Source organism: Eleutherodactylus coqui, chromosome 13 (genome assembly GCF_035609145.1).
Source record: "Eleutherodactylus coqui strain aEleCoq1 chromosome 13, aEleCoq1.hap1, whole genome shotgun sequence".
NCBI lineage: Eukaryota > Metazoa > Chordata > Amphibia > Anura > Eleutherodactylidae > Eleutherodactylus > Eleutherodactylus coqui.
Genome location: NC_089849.1, coordinates 52362732 through 52379283, shown reverse-complemented (window position 1 = coordinate 52379283; position 16552 = coordinate 52362732).

Below are 16552 nucleotides of genomic sequence, written 5' to 3'. Positions count from 1 at the left end.
ACTGATGGCTCTATAAGCAATGGAGCTTGTTACTGCTTGTTATGCACGATTGTGATTGTTTGTGCTTCTTTGTGCTTTTATGGCACTGCATTGCTTCGTCAATGCTTTGTTTGCTTAGCATTGTGGATTATTTTTATCAAATGGAAAAAAAGTTAAATTTTATAGCATTTTCACCCTTTCTGGTCATTCTACCGGTGATATTTTCATGCTAGTGGTGTCAATATACTGTTATCTTCTGTCCTATTATTGGTTTTAAAGCCTCCTGTATTTTGCTCACCCCTAATATAGGAGATGATCCACGCACGCCCATCTAATCAGTACCAAGCACTTTTCAGCGCTCTCAAAATTTGATTTGCTTTTCATATTAGTGAGTTGCATGATGAGTAATCTAAGATCCTTTTGTTATCAAATCCACAAATAGAGCCCAGCAGCTGCAGGAAACTCAGAGCTTGTTCACACTTGCTTTTATATCAGTTTTGGATTCCTGTTTCTCTCTTCTGTTTCTGAGGCTTCATTCGTGCGAGCGCATATAAGCCGCGTTTTGGGTGTATATATGCTACCCATGTGAAGCATTGGTTCACAATGCATTTGTTCACATGGGAGATTATACAGCATGTAAATACGTCAGCATCGTGAAAAGATGGAACATAAGCGGCTGAAATACGTCCAGCATTTATATGGTGGCCAAAAAGATAGTTCTGGAACTATCTTTTGGCCAATATACGCCGGCGGGTCCCATAGACTCCTATGGGAGCGGGAAAAAAAGGGAGGGGGAGGCATTTTTGCAGCATCCAACACTGCAAAAAGCTTACAGGTGCCTCTATATAGGCATTGAAAGCCATCCCAAGGATTTTGGCAGAGCGAGGGTTTTTGCGGGGGGCAACGTATTTTTTTTGCTAAAAACGACGCTTGGGGGTCATGTGAATGGTCGAAAAAATGCTGGCTGTGATCGCGGAAAAACCCCTATTCAGGTGCTTATATGGAGCACGCAGTCGTATATTCACTCGTGGGAAAGAGCCCTGAAGCAGAGAAACGGAAAAAGGATTTGTTCTCATCAGCATCTGTTGACGCTGTGGTGATCACATGGCCACAGCTTCTGAGTTCTTGCAATCAATATCATGCTCAGTGCATGTATGTCAGAATGCCACACGTGAAAGCATTATGTGATTGTTCTCAGTAAAAGAAACCAAGTAATCTTGTAGATATGATACCTTTTAATGGCTAACAAAAATACACGATGTTATAGCAAGCTTTCCAAACTCTCAGGGTTCTTCCTCAGGCATAATGAAATAGATCCGAAGAGGTATGAATATATATATATATATATATACATATTACATACATACTTATGACAAGACACAGACATGGATGTGATTAATTGGAACTTTAATTAATTAATTTGCACAATACCAGAACAGGATGAGTAGAGAAGTAAATACTTAATTAGTCCACTGATTTGGGAGGTGAGAGTTTTATGGTCTCTAAATTGGTGTTAGGAGGTCACCAGGCCTGTGTGTTATCTCTGCTCCAGATTTCATATATTGTCCATTGATGCAAGAAGCCCCCTTAGGGGTTCATTTTGGACAGTAAGTGTCAAAGGTTGTTATAAATTTGTACTCCCAAATTCTTCTGTGATGTTGGGGTTTGAAATTGCCTTTCAATATAATAACTTTCATATATTCTATGTTGTATCCATTACAAGAAAAATGTTCCGCCATGACATACAACATATACGCAGCTGATACCTCACATGCAATGTGAATGATGCCTCATATAAGCTGTGTTACTGTTATCTGTGGACCTACTAAATTTGCAGTCGGCAACTGAAAAATGAATAATTAAAAAATAATAGAAATGAGCACCACAGTACCAAAATATCCCAATGATGCCTTCATCCTACACTTCACCTCGCACCCCAATATTAGCATGAAAAAAGTTTGTCAACCCCCCGCCCCAACTTGGATCTATTAGTCATCGACCCCTGTTTGAGGGTTCTAGAATTTGGGGTGCAGCAGATATGCCTCAGCCTCTTTCCTGCCTCACATCCCACAGTACTGCATGGTACCCACACACCTCCACCTGCAGCACTACAGCAGACACCAAGCCCTCAGCACATCACCACAGCCAGCCCAGACATAGTGGATGAGATATACAGTGCTGGAAGATGAGCTGGTCACCCCGGACCATGGAGGATCTCTAGCTCCACACTCCACAGCCACTTTGTACACTAAGGGCTCTTTCACATGAGCATCATTTTAACAATCAGATAGCCGCACTAAAGCTGTGCTAAAACAGCACGGCTATCTGAGTGTTAAATCAGGTGAACGAATAGCAGCCACGACATATGCCACTCCCAATCCCGCCCCCTGCCTTTTCCAGCCGGGTCCAATAGGAGTCTATGGAAGCCGCTGATGCTGTGCCATCAAAAACAGGACACGTCCTATCTTCTGACAAAGGGAAATCTCGGTATCAAAAAAACACGCCCATTACGCGTAAAAAATTGTTCCTCTGAAAGAACCCATACGAAACCATAGGCTCTTTTAGATGTGATTTTTTTTACACACCTACTCAGTGTCAAAACGACACTCATATGAAAAAGCTCTAAGGCTATGTTCACACACCATAATCCATGTTGGAAGAAAATCCACCATTAATTTCAATGGAAACCCATGGCAAAACGTGTGTTTAAGGCTTTTTTCACACAACCGTATGCATTTTTACATTCCATCGTAAGCCTTGTATAGTCGCGTGAATGAAGATTTGCTGCGATCGAGTCTCAATCTTGGTTTGTGTATTTCATGCCATTCATACAGGGGCGCTGATGCCTATAGGCAAAAAAATACGCTGAAGCGATGAAAACTACCAGTCGGCAGAAATCTTCAGAATGACCAATAATGCCAAATTGGGGCCAGCTGTCCTCTTTTCCCAGCGTTATACGCAGGATAACTTCCTCCCCCTCCCTTTTTTCCAGCTTCCATAGAAGTCTATGGGAATTTGCTACATATCACCTCAAAAGATAAGGCAAGGGCATATTCAGATGAACATATTCACACAGCAATTTCGCTGTGTAAAAAAACAACTGACATAACGAGACCATCCAATGAATGTATTGGATTCCAATATGTTCATTCGGATGAATGATTTTTGACGGGAAAAATAGCACATACTCGGCCGTTTTTTGGTGGTCACAAGATAGGTCTTGCGGCTGCCCTATCTTTTGCTGAAATACGCATGAAGCTTCCATAGACTTCTATGGAAGCGGAAAAAAAGAGAGAAAAAGTTTAAAAATATACTATATTTGGCTTGCCTGTGACTGTCTTCAGTTTACTGCGTGTCTGCTGGGGGGAGTAGTCGGTGATTAATACCCAGCCTTGCGCATAATTGTTTCCTGGCTCTGCTGTGCGTTCCGTACGCGAAGTCAGCCTCCAACAGGGAAATCGAAATACAATGTATATCAGAGGCAGTGGGCTTTTTCCCAAAAAGTTTAAAAATATACTATATTTGGCCTGCCTGTCACTGTCTTCAGTTTACTGCATGTCTGCTGGGGGGAGTAGTCGGTGATTAATACCCAGCCTTGCGCATAATTGTTTCCTGGCTCTGCTGTGCGTTCCGTACGCGAAGTCAGCCTCCAACCACAGGCCAATAAGCGGCACATGTAATTACAGCGTTCTGTTTCTGCACTACTGGTAATACACCATGCTGAGGGGTAGGGGTAGGCCTAGAGGACGTGGACGTGGGCAAGGATGCGGAGGCCCAAGTCAGGGTGTGGGCACAGGCCGAGCTCCTGATCCAGGTGTATCGCAGCCGACTGGTGCAGGATTAGGAGAGAGGCAAGTTTCTGGGGTCCCCAGATTAATCTCACAATTAATGGGTCCACGCGGTAGACCTTTATTAGAAACTGAGCAGTGTGAGCAGGTCCTGTTGTGGATGGCAGAAAGTGCATCCAGTAATCTATCGACCACCCAGTCTTCTACGCCGTCCACAGCTGCAACTCTGAATCCTCTGGCTGCTGCTCCTCCTTCCTCCCAGCCTCCTCACTCCATGAAAATGACACATTCTGAGGAGCAGGCAGACTCCCAGGAACTGTTCTCGGGCCCCTGCCGAGATTGGGCAGCAATGGTTCCTCTCCCACCGGAGGAGTTTGTCGTGACCGATGCCCAACCTTTGGAAAGTTCCCGGGGTCTGGGGGATGAGGCTGGGGACTTCCGGCAACTGTCTCAAGAGCTTTCAGTGGGTGAGGAGGACGATGAGACACAGTTGTCTATCAGTCAGGTAGTAGTAGTTTCAGTAAGTCCGAGGGAGGAGGGCACAGAGGATTCGGAGGAAGAGCAGCTGGACGATGAGGTGACTGACCCCACCTGGTTTGCTTAGCCTACTGAGGACAGGTCTTCAGAGGGGGAGGCAAGTGCAGCAGCAGGGCAGGTTGGAAGAGGCAGTGCGGTGGCCAGGGGTAGTGGCAGGGCCAGACCGAATAATCCACCAACTGTTTCCCAAAGCGCCCCCTCGCGCCATGCCACCCTGCAGAGGCCGAGGTGCTCAAAGGTGTGGCAGTTTTTCACTGAGAGTGCAGATGACCGACGAACTGTGGTGTGCAAGGTTTGTCGCGCCAAGATCAGCCGGGGAGCCGCCACCACCAGCCTCACCACCACCAGCATGCGCAGACATATGATGGCCAAGCACCCCACAAGGTGGGACGAAGGCCGTTCACTGCCTCCGATTTGCACCACTGCCTCTCCCCCTGTGCCCCAACCTGCCACTGAGATCCAACCCCCCTCTCAGGACACAGGCACTACCGTCTCCCGGCCTGCACCCACACGCTCACCTCCGCTGTCCTCGGCCCCATCCAGCAATGTCTCTCAGTGCAGCGTCCAGCCGTCGCTAGCGCAACTGTTTGAACGCAAATACGCCGCCACGCACCCGCACGCTCAAGCGTTAAACATGCACATAGCCAAATTGATCAGCCTGGAGATGCTGCCGTATAGGCTTGTGGAAACGGAGGCTTTCAAAAACATGATGGCGGCGGCGGCCCCGAGCTACTCGGTTCCCAGTCGCCACTACTTTTCCCGATGTGCCGTCCCAGCCCTGCACGACCACGTCTCCCGCAACATTGTACGCGCCCTCACCAATGCGGTTACTGGCAAGGTCCACTTAACAACGGACACGTGGACAAGCACAGGCGGGCAGGGCCACTATATCTCCCTGACGGCACATTGGGTGAATTTAGTGGAGGCTGGGACCAAGTCAGAGCCTGGGACCGCTCACGTCCTACCCACCCCCAGAATTGCGGGCCCCAGCTCGGTGCTGGTATCTGTGGCGGTGTATGCTTCCTCCACTAAACCACCCTCCTCCTCCTCCTCCTATGCAACCTCTGTCTCGCAATCAAGATGTGTCAGCAGCAGCACGTCGCCAGCAGTCGGTGTCGTGCGGTGTGGCAGCACAGCGGTGGCCAAGCGTCAGCAGGCCGTGCTGAAACTTCTCAGCTTAGGAGAGAAGAGGCACACGGCCCACGAACTGCTGCAGGGTCTGACAGAGCAGACCGACCGCTGGCTTTCGCCGCTGAGCCTCCAACCGGGCATTGTCGTGTGTGACAACGGCCGTAACCTGGTGGGGGCTCTGCAGCTCGGCAGCCTCACGCACGTGCCATGCCTGGCCCACGTCTTTAATTTGGTGGTTCAGCGGTTTCTGAAAAGCTACCCACGCTTGTCAGACCTGCTCGGAAAGGTGCGTCGGGTCAGCGCACATTTCCGCAAGTCCAACATGGACGCTGCCACCCTGCGGACCCTGCAACCTCGGTTTAATCTGCCAGTGCACTGACTGCTGTGCGACGTGCCCACATGGTGGAACTCTACGCTCCACATGTTGGCCAGGCTCTATGAGCAGCATAGAGCTATAGTGGAATACCAACTCCAACATGGGTGGCATAGTGGGAGTCAGCCTTCTTAATTCTTTAGAGAAGAGTGGGCCTGATTGGCAGACATCTGCCAGGTCCCTGGAAACTTTGAGAACTCTACCCAGATGGTGAGCGGCGATGCTGCAATCATTAGCGTCACCATTCCTCTGCTATGCCTCTTGAGAAGTTCCCTGCAAAGCATAAAGGCAGATGCTTTGCGCTAGGAAACGGAGGCGGGGGAAGACAGTATGTCGCTGGATAGTCAGAGCACCCTCATGTCAATATCTCAGCGCGTTGAGGAGGAGGAGGAGGAGGGGGAGGAGCATGAGGAGGAGGGGGAAGAGACAGCTTGGCCCACTGCTGAGGGTACCCATGCTGCTTGCCTGTCATCCTTTCAGCGTGTATGGCCTGAGGAGGAGGAGGAGGAGGATCCTGAAAGTGATCTTCCTAGTGAGGACAGCCATGTGTTGCGTACAGGTACCCTGGCACACATGGCTGACTTCATGTTAGGATGCCTTTCTCGTGACCCTCGCGTTACACGCATTCTGGCCACTACAGATTACTGGGTGTACACACTGCTCGACCTTTCCACTCTCATACCTGAAGATGAAAGGGGTTCGAGAGTGATGCTATACCACAGGACCCTGGTGGACAAACTGATGGTAAAATTCCCATCCTACAGCGCTAGTGGCAGAAGGCGCAGTTCCGAGGGCCAGGTAGCAGGGGAGGCGCGGAGATCAGGCAGCATGTACAGCTTTATGGCTCCCCAGCAAGACTGTGTCACCGCTCCCCAGTCAAGGCTGAGTCGGCGGGAGCACTGTAAAAGGATGGTGAGGGAGTACCCGATCGCACGACCGTCCTCCGTGACGCCTCTGCTCCCTACAACTACTGGGTGTCGAAGCTGGACATGTGGCCTGAACTTGCGCTGTATGCCCTGGAGGTGCTTGCTTGTCCTGCGGCTAGCGTCTTGTCAGAGAGGGTGTTTAGTGTGGCTGGGGGAATCATCACGGATAAGCGTACCCGCCTGTCAACCGACAGTGCCGACAGGCTTACAATCATAAAGATGAACAAAGCCTGGATTTCCCCAGACTTCTCTTCTCCACCAGCGGACAGCAGCGGTACCTAAACAATACGTGGGCTGCACCCGCGGATGGAAGCATCGTTCTCTATCACCATAAAAAATGGGGACCTTTTAGCTTCATCAATCTGTGTATTATATTCATTCTCCTCCTCCTGCTCCTCCTCCTGAAACCTGACGTAATCACGCCGAACGGGCAATTTTTCTTAGGCCCACAAGGCTCAGTCATATTACTTTTGTAAACAATGTACAGTATATACGTTTCAATTCTCATTAAAGCGTTGAAACTTGCACCTGAACCAATTTTTATTTTAACTGGGCTGCCTCCAGGCCTAGTTACAAATTAAGCTACAGTAACCAAAGCGATTAATGGGTTTCACCTGCCCTCTTGGTTGGGCATGGGCAATTTTTCTGAGGTACATTTGTACTGTTGGTACACCAATTTTTTGGGGCCCTCGCCTACAGTGTAATCCTAGTAATTTTTATGGGCTTCGCCTGCACTCATGGTACAGCAAGGTGTGTGGGGTTGGCCTACACTTTTGCTACATAAATGTAACTGGGACCTTGTCTATACTGCAACTACTGAAATGTGAAAGAGACTGTTATCTCCCTAAACTGCTGCAACGGGAATGTTACTGTGGCCTGTCTTGACTGCTACTACTACTGAAATGGAACTAATACTGTGCTCCCCCTATACTGCTGCTTCGGAATTGTTACTGGGGCCTGTCTTGAGTGCTACTATTACTGAAATGGAACTAAGACTGCGCTCCCCCTATACTGCTGCTTCGGAATTGTTACTGGGGCCTGTCTTGAGTGCTACTATTACTGAAATGGAACTAAGACTGCGCTCCCCCTATACTGCTGCTTCGGAATTGTTACTGGGGCCTGTCTTGAGTGTTACTATTACTGAAATGGAACTAAGACTGTGCTCCCCCTATACTGCTGCTTCGGAATTGTTACTGGGGCCTGTCTGGACTGCTACTACTACTGAAATGGAACTAAGACTGTGCTCCCCCTATAATGCTGCTAGTGATATGTTACTGGGGCCTGTCCCTAATGCTACCGCTGAAATGTTACTAATTCTGGGCTCTGCCTATACCGCTGCTAATGCTATGTCACTGCAGTGTGGAAACGGAGGCTTCCCAAAGACATGATGGTGGCGAGGCCATTTCTCACCAACGCGGTTACTGTTAAGGTGTATATAACCACGGACACGTGGAGAGGACACGTAGTGCCTCAAAAACATCCCCCTCCTCCTCCAACAATGAAAACATTCTTGGCAAATACCTTTGCATTGGTCCGTCTGGTGGCAGTCCAAGAATTTCACCTTTAACGACACAACAAGAGAGCACCACCACCATCCCCCCGCCACGGCCCACTTAATCCTGGCTACATTCCGAAAACCAACTAAATAAAACCGCGCTACTAGGTCCGCAGTCGCCACCACATTCCCACCAACGCGGTTACTGTTAAGGTGCATATAACCACGGACACGTGGAGAGGACATGTAGTGCCTCAAAAACATCCCCCTCCTCCTCCAACAATGAAAACATTCTTGGCAAATACCTTTGCATTGGTCCGTCTGGTGGCAGTCCAAGAATTTCACCTTCAACGACACAACAAGAGAGCCCCCCACCATCCCCCCGCCACGGCCCACTTAATCCTGGCCACATTCCGAAAACCAACTAAATAAAACCGCGCTACTAGGTCCGCAGTCGCCACCACATTCCCACCAACGCGGTTACTGTTAAGGTACATATTACCAGTCTGACTGGGGCATGCACTGTGGGCCGAAGCACACCTGTATTGTATCTGACGTTAGCTCTGTTGTCCAGGGCACTGCAATGGGATTTATTTATGTACCGCCGGTGGGTTCCAGGGAGCCACCCATGCTTTGGGTCCACACGGATTTCACATTAGGAATTTGTACCTGCCTGTGTCTATGTATTAAAAACCCTGGTCAGACTGGGGCATGCAGTGTGGGCCGAAGACCACTTGCATTTAATCTGAGGTTACCTCAGCTGTGCTGGGCAATGCAATGGGATTTATTTATGTAACGCCGGTGGCTTCCTGGGACCCACCCATGCTGTCGGTCCACACGGAGTTGTACCTGCCTGTGTCTACTTGTAAAGAACCCCGGTCTGACTGGGGCATGCAGTGTGGGCCGAAGCCCACCTGTATTTAATCTGACATTAGCTCTACTATCCGGGGCACTGCATTGGGACAAACTACAGGATCAATACAGCGCTAATGAGACGTGCACAGCTACGCTAGCATTGGAGTCCGCTGTAGGCACGCGATTGCTGAGGGTTTGTGCAGAGGCCTATGTCCTGGGTGCAGTGAAAGTCCGCTTCCAGCCTAGGATTGCTGAATCTGTGGGCCGAGGCCTATGCCGTGGGCGCGGTGCAAGTCTGCCATGTTTGGCCGCTCAGATCAATTTTTGGTTCATGTCTTGGGTTTCCTAGGACCCACCTATGCTGTTGGTGCAAACTTAGTTCCCATTGCGGTGTTTGACCTGTCTGACACAAAGGCACTGACTGACTTGGGTAGGGGGCAGAGCGCTGACGGCTTTCCCCTTGCAGTGTGGATTGAGCTATGCGACACCTTGACAGAATGAATACTGTGTGGCACATGGACTCCCCATTGCTATGCCCACGTTTGCAGCTCTTGACGGAGGTGGCACAGGATTGGAGTTCTCATTGCTTCTGTACAGCATTGTGGGCTATCGCCCCGCCCCTTTTAAAGAGGGTCGCTGCCTGGCCCTGCCAACCCTCTGCAGTGTGTACCTCCAGTTCCTCCTCATAGCAGACGCACTTATAAATAGACATGAGGGTGGTGTGGCTATGAGGCCAGCGTGTGGCATGAGGGCAGCTGAAGGCTGCGCAGGGACACTTTGGTGTGTGCTGTAGACACTGGTTCGTGCGGGGGGGGGGGTTCGGCAGCATGTAACCCAGGAGAAGTGGCAGCGGAGTGTCATGCAGGCAGTGATTGTGCTTTGTTGGAGGTAGTGTGGTGCTTAGCTAAGGTATGCATTGCTAATGAGGGCTTTTCAGAAGTAAAAGTTGTTGGGAGGGGGGGCGGCCCACTCTTGCCGGTATTGTGGCTTAATAGTGGGACCTGGGAACTTGAGATGCAGCCCAACATGTAGCCCCTCGCCTGCCCTATCCGTTGCTGTGTCGTTCCCATCACTTTCTTGAATTGCCCAGATTTTCACAAATGAAAACCTTAGCGAGCATCGGCGAAATACAAAAATGCTCGGGTCGCCCATTGACTTCAATGGGGTTCGTTACTCGAAACGAACCCTCGAGCATCGCAATAATTTCGTCCCGAGTAACGAGCACCCGAGCATTTTGGTGCTCGCTCATCTCTAATCTTAGCCTATTTTTTTCCTGAGCCACCAAAATTATAAAAATAAAATTTAGCAACATATGGGGCAGTTTTGAAATACTTTTTTCATATTTTCCTTTTGTTTCTATTAGGGTGTATTCACACCAGCGAGAACGAGTTGCGCCAAACATTCTCGGGCACAGCTCACATCGCACAGCACATGGACACACCATCTGTATGATGTGTGGGAGACGGCACGTCTGTGTGTTCTATTCTTGTGCAAGACTCACGTGAAAATAGAACATTCTGTGGCTTTTCCGTATCTCCGTAGTCTCCGGTGTAAACACACGCATAGTAAATAATGCGCTGTATTTTTGTGCGAGTTTTGTGCATCTCTGTACGCACAAAGCTCGCACGATTTTCTCGCCCATGTGAATGCGCCCTTAAGAGTATTGTGTACAAAAGTTACCTTTTTTTAAACTTAATTATTTAAGTTTTTCATTTTTTAAATTAGCAAATTAACACTAAAATAAAATACATGCTGATCGGCGTTTGAACCTCTGCAGCTTATACTCCACATATGGGCAGACCCTTAAATCACCAGAGAACACTTTAACCCTTTCGTGACCAAGGGTCACTGATGCTCCTACATCCAGGTCATGTTCTGCAGTTCTAATATTCCCACATCCCAAAAATCATAACTTTTTTATTTTTAAGGCGACATATGTATCTTTGCGGTTCAAGTTCTATTTTTCAGTGGCGCTATTTAAGATACCATATCATGTATTGGCGCTGTGGACACTGGGTCGTGCAGGGGGGGGGGGGGGGGGTTCGGCAGCATGTAACCCAGGAGAAGTGGCAGCGGAGTGTCATGCAGGCAGTGATTGTGCTTTGTTGGAGGTAGTGTGGTGCTTAGCTAAGGTATGCCTTGCTAATGAGGGTTTTTCAGAAGTAAAAATTGTTGGGGGTGGGGGGGCACTCTTGCCGCTATTGTGGCTTAATAGTGGGACCTGGGAACTTGAGATGCAGCCCAACACGTAGCCCCTCGCCTGCCCTATCCGTCACTGTGTCATTCCCATCACTTTCTTGAATTGCCCAGATTTTCACAAATGAAAACCTTAGCAAGCATCGATGATATACAAAAATGCTCGGGTCGCCCATTGACTTCAATGGGGTTCGTTACTCGAAACGAACCCTCGAGCATCGCGGAAAGTTCGACTCGAGTAGCGAGCACCCGAGCATTTTGGTGCTCGCTCATCTCTAATTATTAATGATGTCATTGAATAGTGTGATTGGCTGAAGCCACGTGCGCCTTCAGCCAATCACAGCCATTCAATGCTGTCATTGAATGGCTGTAACTGGCTGACGGCGTGTGTATTAGCTTTCTGGAGGCGGGGATTTCAAGCCCCGCATTCAGAAAGCAATGCTGCGCCGGGGATGAGGAGCGAGCAACATCCTGCCGGAGCGCGACAGAACGCCGGGGGAGGTGAGTAATGATTTTTTTTTTTCCACTGTATATACGGTATGTCTTACTTTCGGGGTACGGCTTACATTGGCCGACCCCCCTGAAACCCCCCGATACGTCTTACAATCGGGGGTGTCTTACTATCGGGGAAACACGGTAGTTAACACCTTTGCATCACACATACACATTGCAGTTAGCACATATATAGTCGTTCATAGCCTATGCTGTGTATGGAGTGGGCTCAGGAGCCGAACACATGCTGGTCGACACCCACCGGCAATAACTGCGATCAGCGATAACTCTGATCAGAGCTATTAATCCTTTAACTCCTTCCCGCTCCTGGACGTACCTGGTACGTCATGGCAGCCTGGTACTTCCCGCAACATGACGTACCTGGTACGTCCTGGAGATAGCACGGGATCACATGTGATCCCGCGCTATCCCGCAGCGGGAGCCGGCTGTCAGTCACAGCCGGCGTCCCGCTCCAACAGCGGGGGGACATCGGAGATGCGCCCGCCGCTGTTAACCCCTTCCCTGCCGCGATCTAAGTAGATCGCGGCAGGGAAAGAGTTCACAGAGGGATCGCGATCCCTGTGTGTCTCCGGCCGGAACTCGCGATATTATCGCGAGAGCCCGGCCTGTCACCATGGCAACAGGACGCCAGACACTGGCGTCCTGTATTGCCTGTGCCTATAATCGCTGTACAAGCGATAAGGCATGGCAGAGCAGTAGCTCTGCCATGCCTTATGACAGCGATCATAGGCACAGTGATGTAAGTCCCTCAGAGGGACTCAAATAGTATAAAAAAAAAGAAAAGAAAAGTGTAAAAAAAAGAAAAATGTAAAAAAAAAAATGTAAAAAACCCCTTTTTTATGCTTTTTCTAATATTAGCATAAAAAAAGGGAAAAAAAACTAAAACCCCACATATTGGGTATTGACGCGTCCGTAACGACGTGTACAAAAAGTTGAACACGCTTTTTGTTTTGTACGACAAAAAGCGTAAAAAAAAACGCTAAAAAACAGAGGCAAAATGCTAATTTTTAGCATTTTGCCTCACAAAAAATGCAATAAAAGTGATAAAAAAAGCCGTACATTTCCCAAAATGGTACCAATAAAAACTACAGCTCGTCTCGCAAAAAATAAGCCCTTAAAGAGCTCCGTACATAGAAAAATAAAAAAGTTACAGGACTTTGAATGCAGCTATAGAGAAAAAAAAAAGATTTCCAAAAAAAGGGGGTTTTATTGCAAAAAAGTGTAAAAACCTAAAAAAAATATAACAATTTTGGTATCGTTGTTACCGTACCGACCCGCAGAAAAATTTTAGTGTGTCATTTATGCTGCATGATTAACGCTGTAAAAAAAAAAAAAAAATCTATGGCAGAATTGATGCGTTTTCTCTCCCTGTTATCATTAAAAAAAAAAAAAAAAAAATTTACGATATTGTCTATATACCCAAAAGTGGCACCGATAAAAACTACAGATCGCCACGCAAAAAACAAGCCCTTACACGGCCGCGTCCACGGAAAAATAAAAAAGTTATGGCTTTTGAAAAATGGAGATGGAAAAATACCAAAAAATCGCTTGGTCCTCAACGCCAAAATAGGCCATGTCATTAAGGGGTTAAATGCTGCTGTCAGTTCTGACAGGGGCATTTAAATGTCCTAATTTGGATTTGAATGTTACAAACGTTTCACCCGCAATAAGCTCGCTAGGGGTGCCGTCTGGGTGCTATGGCAGCTTGGGAACTTCTGAAGGTCCCCAGGACAGCCATGACTGTTTTTGCCTATTAAAGACTTGCCTCTGGCATGTCTTTAATAAGCAGGCTGCTAAACATAGTATAATGCAATACCGTAGTATTGCATTATACTGTATGAGGGCTCAGTCACACGAGCGTTTTCTCGCATGTAAAAAAGATTGCACTAAATAGAACCAATGCTTTTCCATGGCAGCGGTCACATGTGCGAATTTTACATGCGGAAAAACGTCTGCGGCGAAAATTATAGGACACCAGTTTTTGAAATCGCAGGTAACTGCGGCATGAGTGTTTTTTGATTGTGAAACCCCTGGATGCTGTTGTGCTCAATGGGGCCGGCGGCAGCAGCGTCAACCCTATTGAGAACATACAGTGAAGATCGGGATCCTCTGGCACAGCTGTGACAGCTGTGGCAGAGGAGCGCGATGTTGTGCCAATGAATTCAATGGAGTCGTCGCTACAGCCGGCTCCATTGAAAGCAATGGGCTGCTGGCAAGCCCTGCAGTGTTTTTCAGGGATGGGCTTTAAATATAAGCCCTTCCCTGAAAATCATCCCTAAAATGTGTAAAAAAATATATATACTCACCTCTGTGCAGCTGCTGGGGCTCAGGCATGTCTAGCCGGGTCTTCTCCTGAACTGCTATGAAGAGCTTTCCGCAGGCTGGGATTTAATATCCTCGCCTTCTGAAAGGGCTGTCTCTGATTGGTTGAGCACTCTGACCAATCAGAGGCAGCACTCAGCTATTGAATGACAAGAAAAAAGCCACAATGTCAGAGTTGCGCTTTTTTGGTCCCTCCATCTCCAAGAAAATATTGAATGAAAACGTATCTACAGGTCGTCCTGCAAGAAACAAGCCCCACACAGTCCTATCGATGGACAAATAAAAAAATTATGGAGGTTAAATAGTGGCGACAGAGCAAATATTTTTTAGAAGTATTTTTTTTAAGTATCAACAGATAGAAAAACTGTATAATTTTGCTATCACTGTACTTTTACTGACACGCAGACTAAGGGCTTATTCTGATGTTCGTATATTGTCCGGGTTTTCACACCTGGCCGATATACGCACGTCGAAATAAGCCCTAAAGACAATGTGCAATTTGTACTGTGCCATATATGCCATAAAACTCCCCCTCCCCCACCCCAAATGGTGCAATTGTGTTTTCCCCCCCCAACTTTGCCCCACTTAGAAATGTTTAAAAGTTTTCCAATACATGATATGGTATCTTAAATAGCGCCACTAAAAAATAGAACTTGTACCGCAAAGATACATATGTCGCCTTAAAAATAAAAAAGTTATGATTTTTGGGATGTGGGAATATTAGAACTGCAGAACATGACCTGGATGTAGGAGCATCAATGACCCTTCGTCACGAAAGGGTTAAAGTGTTCTCTGGTGATTTAAGGGTCTGCCCATATGTGGAGTATAAGCTGCAGAGGTTCAAACGCCGATCAGCGTGTATTTTATTTTAGTGTTAATTTGCTAATTTAAAAAATAAAAAACTTAAATAATTAAGTTTAAAAAAAGGTAACTTTTTGTACACAATACTCTTAAGGGCGCATTCACATGGGCGAGAAAATCGTGCGAGCTTTGTGCGTACAGAGATGCACAAAACTCGCACAAAAATACAACGCATTATTTACTATGCGTGTGTTTACACCGGAGACTACGGAGATACGGAAAAGCCACAGAATGTTCTATTTTCACGTGAGTCTTGCACAAGAATAGAACACACAGACGTGCCGTCTCCCACACATCATACAGATGGTGTGTCCTTGTGCTGTGCGATGTGAGCTGTGCCCGAGAATGTTTGGCGCAACTCGTTCTCGCTGGTGTGAATACACCCTAATAAAAACAAGAGAAAATATGAAAAAAGTATTTCAAAACTGCCCCATATGTTGCTAAATTTTATTTTTATAATTTTGGTGGCTCAGGAAAAAAATAGGCTAAGATTGGAAAAAAAACAAAAAACATTAATTTCATTGGAAATCCATGGAAGCCCAAGAAAAAAAGGCAATAAAAGCAGGACATGCGTTAAATAACAAGTGCCTTCTTATTTAGGGCGCCTTCAGATGGATGTATTTGATTGCGCCCTATGCAGAGAATAGAGTCAATTGATTTCAGTTGGTTCGCTCTCATTTTTGTTTGCGCAGAAAAAAATAGGGCAAGCTCTATTTTTGTGCGTATTTGCACATTAAGGGCCACATAGAAGTCAATGGGGGGGGGGGGTGCACAAATGCGCGCTCTATGCGCAATACGCTGTGCACTTTCATGAAAAAAAAGAAAACATCTGGACCTCATTAGGCTAAATAGCCTTTTAAATCACGGCAGGGGTGCATTCTGCGCCCATGTCAGCGGGCGCTGATCAGTAAGAACAATCAAAAATGCACCTACGTTTTCAAAAAGAAGACAAGAAAAACGTACGCCGTGACGCTGCAAACTCTGTCCGGGCTCCTTGGTTTTACATGATTAATTAGATTGCTCTATTTTGTTTACTATAGGGGCCCCTTTAAATTTTACTGTCCATGTCCTGAAGTTGCAGATTCTGCGGATCTGACTACTGATCTTCTTGTGATTGGTGCAAAGTTCCAAGTGGGTGGAGTCAAGCAAGTGATGTCACAAGGGAGAATACTGGAAGAACAGTGGACAGTTGGACAGTCGGCCGCGCCATTCTGAAGATAGATGTGAAGTGACTGATGGCCCAACTACCTGATGATGACAACTATCCAGCTGCCCGCATGTAAGTACATATGTGTAGCGCTATATGTGTCATATACTGCGTCATGTATGTAGGATGCAGCTCGCTAGAATTCCATCCATTATGTTACCGTAAATGGCAGCATGGTTTATATATTCAGATTTCCGCATTATTTCCGTACTGCTGCTTCCACTTGTACTGTAGATTTTCCATGCATACATTTATGCCACACGTCATCGTACACGGGCGCGGTAAGAACTGGCAATAACGCGCAGTGTTAACCGAACTATCTGAATACACCCTAAAGTCTCCTTCACACGGGCGTATAGGCGAGCGCAA